This window comes from Otolemur garnettii, unplaced genomic scaffold (assembly GCF_000181295.1).
Source record: "Otolemur garnettii isolate 467f Iridium unplaced genomic scaffold, OtoGar3 scaffold00093, whole genome shotgun sequence".
Taxonomy (NCBI): domain Eukaryota; kingdom Metazoa; phylum Chordata; class Mammalia; order Primates; family Galagidae; genus Otolemur; species Otolemur garnettii.
In genome coordinates this window covers 2,877,290-2,885,665 of record NW_003852488.1, presented here as the reverse complement: position 1 = coordinate 2,885,665, position 8,376 = coordinate 2,877,290, and the positions used below count along the sequence as shown (strand labels likewise).

Sequence of the window (8,376 nt, the reverse complement as noted above, 5' to 3'; positions counted from 1 at the left end):
CTTAGTTAATGGTGAAAGGTGTGGGTCCAGTTTCAGTCATCTACAGGTTGCCAGCCAGTTCACCCAGCACCATTTGTTGAATAGGGAATCTATTCCCCACTGAATGTTTTTAATTGGCTTGTCAAAGATCAAATAACGGTAAGTAGCTGGATTCATCTCTTGGTTCTCTGTTCTGTTCCATACATCTACCTCTTTGTTTTTGTGCCAGTACCATGCTGTTTTGATCACTATTGATTTATAGTATAATCTGAGGTCTGGTAGTATGATTCCTCCTGCTTTGTTTTTATTTCTGAGTAAGGTCTTGGCTATTTGAAATTTTTTCTGATTCCATATAAAATGAAGTATTATTTTTTTGAGATCTTTAAAGTATGCTGGTAGAGCTTTAATAGGAATTGCATTAAAATTGTATATTGCTTTGGGTAGTAGGGACATTTTAACAGTGTTGATTCTTGCCATCCATGAGCATGGTATGTTTTCCCATTTGTTAATATCTTCACCTATTTCTTTTCTTAGAGTTTCATAGTTCTCTTTATAGAGATTTTTCACGTCCTTTATTAGGTAAACTCCCAAATATTTCATCTTCTTTGATACTACTGTGAATGGAATAGAGTCCTTGACTGTTTTTCTGGCTTGGCTGCGGTTGGTATATATAAAGGCTACCAATTTATGAGTGTTAATTTTGTAATCTGAGATGTTGCTGTATTCCTTGATCACTTCTAAGAATTTTATAGTAGAATCCCTGGTGTTTTCCAGATATACAATCATGTTATCTGCAAAGAGTGAAAGTTTGATCTCTTCTGATCCTATATGGATACCCTTGATTGCCTTTTCTTCCCTAATTGCGATGGCTGAAGCTTGCATTACAATGTTAAGGAGCAGTGGAGACAGTGGGCAACCTTGCCTGTTTCTTGATCTGCGTGGAAATGATTTCAGTTTAACTCCATTCAATACAATATTGGCTGTGGGTTTGCTGTAGATGGCCTCTATCAGTTTAAGAAATGTCCCTTTTATACCAATTTTCTTAAGTGCTCTGATCATGAAGGGATCCTGGATATTATCAAAAGCGTTTTCTGCATCAAATGAAAGCATCATATGGTCTTTGTCTTTTAATTTGTTTATGTGCTTAATTATATTGATAGATTTACGTATATTGAACCAGCCTTAAGACCCTGGGATAAAACCCATGTGGTCATGGTGTTTTGTTTGATGTGTTGCTGGATTCTGTTGGTTAGGATCTTGTTGAATATTTTTGCATCAATATTCATTAGTGATATTGGTCTTTTCTTTTCTTGTTGGGTCTTTTCCTGGTTTGGGTATCAAGGTGATGTTTGCTTCATAGAATATGTTGGGTAGTATTCCTTCTTTTTCTGTATTTTAGAAAATATTTTGGAAAAGGTTGAGTAATATAGGTACTAGTTCCTCTTTAAATGTTCGGTAGAATTCTGACATGAAGCCATCTGGTCCCGGGCTTTTCTTTTTAGGGAGATTTTGTATAGTTGATGCAATTTCAGTACTTGATATAGGCCTGTTCAACATTTTCACTTCCTTCTGGCTAAGTCTTGGAAAGTGGCATGCTTCCAAGTATTGGTCAGTTTCTTTCAGATTTTCATATTTCTGAGAATAAAGTTTCTTGTAATATTCATTAAGGATTTTTTAAATTTCTGAGGGTTTTTTTTTGTTATTTCATCTTTACTATTTCTGATTGATGAAATTAGAGATTTTACTCTTTTTTTCTTGGTTAGGTTATGCAAATCAAAACTACTTGCAGATATCATCTAACTCCAGTAAGATTAGCCCACATCACAAAATCTCAAAACCAGAGATGTTGGAGTGGATGTGGAGAAAAGGGAACACTTCTACACTGCTATATTCCTTTTGGAAAGATGTTTGGAGAACACTTAGAGAACTAAATATAGACCTGCCATTGGATCCTACAATTCTTTTACTAGGTATATATCCAGAAGACCAAAAATCACATTATAACAAAGATATTTGTACCAGAATGTTTAGTACAGCCCAATTCATAATTGCTAAGTCATGGAAGAAGCCCAAGTGCTCATTGACCCACGAATGGATCAATAAATTGTAGTATATTTACACTGTGGAATATTATGCAGCCTTAAAGTAAGATGGAGATTTTACCTCTTTCATGTTTACATGGATGGAACTGGAGCATGTTCTTCTTAGCAAAGTATCTCTAGAATGGAAGAAAAAGTATCCAATGTACTCAGTCCTACTATGAAACTAATTTATAGTTTTCATATGAATGCTATAACCAAATTATAGCCTAAGAAGAAGGGGAAAGGGAGGAGAGGGGAGAATGGGTGGAGGGAGGGTAATTGATGGGACCACACCTACAGTGCATCTTACAAGGGTACACTTGAAACTTACTAAATGTAGACTATAAATGTCTTAGCACAATAACTAAGAAAATGCTATAAAGGCTATGTTAACCAGTTTGATTAAAATATTTCAAATTGTATATAAAAGCAGCACATTATACCCCATGACTGCATTAATGTATACAGCAACAATTTAGTAAAAAAAAATAATAAAAGAACCAAACCAGAGTGCATTAGCAACTAGATATATAAGTTTGGAATAGGAAACTGTGAGCATGGAATAAGCAACAAGAACATGAGGAAAGTCAGAGGGAGCCTAGGGGCTAAATGATATAGAGCTTTTTAGTTGTTTGGGGGAAGACCGGCTCAATTGGCCCAGAGGAGTCAATTGTGATCTCACTGCTAAATCAGTCAACCCAATAAAGCCATGTTGCCATTGGGATTAATAGGCAGTGCCCACATCAAAGACTCCAACTCACACCTGTTTTCCACACTTCCTTCCCTTGGTTTTGTGACTCCACATTCTCTTTGCTGTCCACCTTCTCGTTGGCTATGTGGACTCATCTCCCTTGCTGGCTCCTTTTCTTTCTGACAAGAAATGCTGCATTGTGCTGGGGCTCCATCCTTGCACTCTTTTCTTCTTTCTATACCTTTCTCCTTTGACCATTGTTTTTAATGCCACCTATGTGTTACTGACTCCAGGATATGCACCTTTGGCTCAGACTGCAGTTTCCTATTGCAAACTTATATATCCAGTTGCTTATTTGACATATCTGTACATCCATTTTATGGGTCCAGGAGGGAATCCCTGACCTTTTCTGTCAAATCTGCTGGTCTGAAGATTTGCCATCTCATTTGACAGCCATTCCATTCTTCCTACTGCTCTGTCCAGAGCCTCTTGGGTTATCCTGGATCTCTTGGTTTGTCTTACACTCTCCATGCAGGAAATTCTATTGGCTCTGCCCTCTAAGTATGCCAGAATCTTACTTCTTCTTGACATCATTGTTACTACCACCCTCATACAAGCCACCATCTCTTTCTGGGTTATTAAAATAGGTTTTACCCACTATAATCTATTCTTACTGTAGCCCGACGGTAACTTGGACAGCCAAAGTCAAATCGTGTCATTCCCCTGCCTATTCAGAAGAAAAGTTGCAGTCCCTACAATAACTAAAAAGCTCTACATCATTTGGCCCCTAATCTCCCTCTGACTTTCTTTCCTCATGTGTCTTCTTCTTTTTTCTTTTATTCCAGGGGAGAGCATGAATGCAGTCCCCCGCTACCACAAATTTGCAGTTGAGTTTCCCTTATTTGGGGAAATTGCAGGGATCAGCACATCTAGAGTGCAATAGATAAGCCTCACCCTGGGAAAACCACCTTCACCATCATGGTATCTACTGCCGGGTAAGTAGGTTATTCTTGTTGCTGATTCCACACTCACTACACACTGTTTTCTTGCTCCTGATATACAGGCAAGCGCTTTAGGGTCCTTAATTTTTCAATTTGCTGGAATGCTCTTGTTTCCTTATTTCTTCTTAGATATTTCTCTTACATTCTTCAATTCTTGTTCATATCTCACTTTTAAAATAAAGCTTAATAAATAAGTTGAAAATGTGTTTAATAAATATTGGTTGAATAGATGAAGAGACTACGTGTAATCATAGAGAGGATTCAGTTTCAAGAAAAGACGAGCAACTAAATTCAGTGCTGCAACTAATTTCATCCCTCATACTCATGACCCTCTTCATCTGCTCTCATTTTATCCCCATGCAAACATACCAATTTCCAACATGCTATCAAGTTAGTTATTATTAGACATAGATTGTTTCTGTCTCTATAAGGTATAATCTCAACCTGGACACCAATACTTAACTGATCTGTTCAATGATATGTTCCAAGTGCCAGGAACAGTGTCTTGCTTTAAAAAAAGTGCTTAATAAATACATGTATTTGTTAGATGAATGAGGAGATTATTAGTCCCCAACATAAGGAGGAGTTACTTTCAAGAAAAGATTGGTCAACAGTTCCAAAATTTACTTAGTGATAAATTATGAAATGCACTTTAACTCTTGGTTTTAACTCTTAGGATATCATTTGTCACCTTAATCATTTGAAGTTTAGGAATCATTGAGGTAGAAAAGTGAGGGCAAAAGACAGAGGCCCAGGGATTAAATTGGAAACACCAAGTGTAATTTTTTTTTTTAAGACAGGCCTTACATGACTGCATTTATATGTATGGAGGGAAGAACTCCTATTAGAAGGAATAGATTGATATCCTAGAGGGAAATAAAGTACTTATCAGGTCTCTGAAGTGGAAACCAGGATACATCCTAATAACTGTTGATGAATGACGTTATCCTTCTTCCTCTGAGATTGGGGAAACTGGGTTGAGAGCAATAGAGATAAGATCAGGGTTTTTACATGGAAGACAGGAAATTTTACGCTTTAGCATCCATTTTATCAGGGCAGGAAAAACCCTTGTTTTCTTTGTTAATGATAGGGGGAAACTGCATAGGGCATGTGAGTGAAGACTTTAGATTTTTTAATAATGTTGGGGAACAATCAGAATTCTGTTCGGTAATATTTAGGAGGTTACTGGAGCAATGCTGAAAAGCCTTGCTGAGGTTGAAATCATGTATTGGCTCATTCTTTACATCTCTCAGCAGCTTAGGTATAAAAATAAAGGTGCTGGAATGTGTGGTGGGAAATATGAAAATAAGTAAAAAGTTTTAGAGTTGAAACATGCCTTTCACATCCGTCCTATATATAAAAAGTTATGTATATTTTCTTTTTTAGAAAAAAGCAACTTCCTTTCTTACCTTGAGTCACTTGCTTAGAAAGAAGTAGCCCCACTGGCTGAATAGTATGTATTCTACCCATTGGGTGGAAAAATTTGTTTGTACAAGTTCAGCTACAAACCTTGAACAACTCCAGGTTAATCAATGAGACAAAATCACTCTTCTTTTCAACTTTAATAAAAATATAAACTGTATGTGTAAAAACGTAACTAAATCATGTGATAATGTGATGAAATGAAACCCTAAGGTGCCTGCTTTGTCTCTATAAAAAACTGTCTAATTAACTTAGCTAAGAACTTTCTCCATCTTTGCCATAATCAAGTTCTGCTGCAGTTCTATAGTAAGAAGCTGTCTCCAGATGGTGTATCACTCAATTTCAAGAATCTTACAAGATGTTAGAATTGACTGTAGCTGAAGGTTTGCACAGGGAGTGTGGAAGAAAGAGAAAGGGGCAAGAAAATGTAATGTGTTTGCAAATATAGGAATGAAAGAATCTACCACAGGGGTAAGCTTCGAGAGTGAGGTCAAAAATAGGAGTTAGGACAGGAAAAAGGTCGGAAAATTGTTGAAATGCATGAGCTGAAAGAACATCCAAACTGTATAATAGCTCTTTATAACTAGCATTATTTCAAAAAGGAATGGGTTACTTGGGAAGCAATGCATTTGCTGGTATTGAACTAAGAGGGAGAAAGCAGAGGTTATCTTATGCATGTGACTATGTACCTGTTAAAAGATGAGCCAGAATGGGGCTGGATGAGGATATTTGATCTCTGATGCTCCTTTCCAAACCAAGATTCCAGAATGGTTCCTCAGTTCCTCATACTCTGAGATATTATTTGTAAGCCCTTTCTTGTATTTCAAATCAGCATATACTTACATTTTGCCTTAACCAGTCAGAACCATTGTTCTTTTTATGACATATAATATTAGCTATTAAATCTTTTTAAGATGAGAATAGAATGCAACTGAGAATATATATGTTCAAAAATATCCGGAGAAGATTCTACAGAGTTTCGTGTTGATTCTCCTTGGTTGTCAACCAGGCAGAGAAACTTAACCATCAAGGGAAGTTGTCATTTACCTCTGAATATGATGAGTGTAATTGTGTCTTATCTCTTACTGACTTGGTTTGGTCTATAACATATGAAAGAAGTGACATAGATCAGTTCTAAGTCTAGCCATTAGGAGCTGCAGGTGCTTCCTTTTCCTCTTTTGTAGCTCTGCTACCACTGTGTGAAGCAGTTCAAGTTGGCTTGCTGGCAATGGAGATGGAGAGACTGCACTTGTAAAGACAAGTCTCAGCTGCTGCCATCAGGGGCTGGGTTTAAACCTGCCACCTCGGGCATATGGGGCCAGTGCCTACTCCTTTGAGCCACAGGTGCTGCCCTAATTTTATTATTTATTTGGTTATTTTTAATTGGTTTAATTGGTTATATTTTAATCGGTTATTATTTTGGTATCTGGTATATAAATATGATGGCAAAACCAGTGAAAGCAGATTAATAATTGAACTGTAACATATCATCCCAATGTGTCCAAGGCTGCATCTTCCAAATCAGAAAATTTTAATAGATGCCCTAAGATAAATAGGTACAGATTTGAGTATATATTTTTGGCTTGACTTAATATTCTATCTGTTTTATTCATTTATTCACCGTATTTCTGACTTGGCTATTACCAAATTTTCCCTATGATTTAATAACATAAGGATATATTAGAGATTAATGGCATAATTTAGTAGAGCAAAGAAACTATAGATCAAAGTAACCACAATTATTTTTCACCTCCATAGTTAATAAAACCACTAGTGCTTCTGAATTTTTTTTAGTCTTAGTTATTTATATAATAATGTAGTTTAACCCAAGTGAAAAAAACTAAAAAACAAAAATTACTGCAGAAAATCAAATCATCCTTACTTTTTTTTTATAAATTAAATAATAGCTGTGTACATTAATGCAATCATGGGATACAATGTGCTGGTTTTACATACAATTTGAAATGCTTTCATCAAACTGATCAACATAGCCTTCATGGCATTTTCTTAGTTATTGTGTTAAGACATTTATATTCTATACCTAGTAAATTTCTCATGTACCCTTGTAAGATGCAGCATAGGTGTGGTCCCACCAATTACTCTCCCTCCACCCATCCTCCTCCCCTCTCTCCCCTTTCCCCTTCTTCTTGGGTTGCAATTGGGTCATAGCTTTCATATGAAAGCTATAAATTGGTTTCATAGTAAGACTGAGTATATTGGATACTTTTTCTTCCATTCTTGAGATACTTTGCTAAGAAGAATATGTTCCAGCTCCATCCATAAAAGTCTCCATCTTTCTTTAAGGCTGCATAATATTCCATGGTGTACATATACCACAATTTATTGATCCATTCATGGGTCAATGGGCACTTGGGCTCCTTCCATGACTTAGCAATTATGAATTGGACTGGAATAAACATTCTAGTAAATATATCTTTGTTATAATGTGACTTTTGGTCTTCTGGATATATACCTAGTAGCGGAATTGTAGGATCAAGTGGCAGGTCTATCTTTAGTTCTCTAAGTGTTCTCCAAACATCTTTCCAAAAGGAACGTATTAGTTTGTATTCCCATCAGCAATGTGGAAGTGTTCCCTTTTCTCCACATCTACGCCAACATCTTTGGATTTGGGATTTTGTGATGTGGGCTAATCTTACTGGAGTTAGACGATCTTTCAAAATAGTTTTGATTTGCATTTCTCTAATGATTAAGGATGATGAGCATTTCTTCATGTGTCTGTAGGCTGTGTGCCTGTCTTCTTCAGGGAAGTTTCTCTTCAAGTCCCTTGCCCACCCTGAGATGGAAATCACTTGATCTTTTCTTGTTAATATGTTTGAGTTCTCTGTGGATTCTGGTTATTAAATCTTTGTCAGAGACATAACCTGAAAATATCTTCTCTCATTCTGAGGGCTGTCTGCTTGCTTTACTTACTGTGTTCTTGGCTGTGCAGAAGCTTTTTAGTTTGATCAGGTCCCAGTAGTGTGTTGTGGATGTTACTTCAATAGCCTGGGGGGTCCTCCTCATAAAGTAGCCACCCAGACCGATTTCTTCAAGAGTTTTCCCTGCACTTTCTTGAAACTCTAAGAAAAGAAATAGCTGAAGAAGTTAATGAATGGAAAAACATACCATGCTCATGGCTGGGAAGAATCAACATATTTAAAATGTCCATACTACCCAAAGCAATATACAATTTTAATGCATT

The 8,376-nt window shown here is 36.5% G+C and overlaps 1 non-coding gene across 1 annotated transcript; it reads right to left on the bottom strand.

The window, feature by feature from the left end:
* Window positions 1-3,593: 3,593 nt before the first annotated feature.
* LOC111727092 lies at window positions 3,594-3,754 on the bottom strand. Its single transcript, XR_002774724.1, has one exon. It is a non-coding gene; the product is annotated as a U1 spliceosomal RNA (small nuclear RNA).
* Window positions 3,755-8,376: the final 4,622 nt, after the last annotated feature.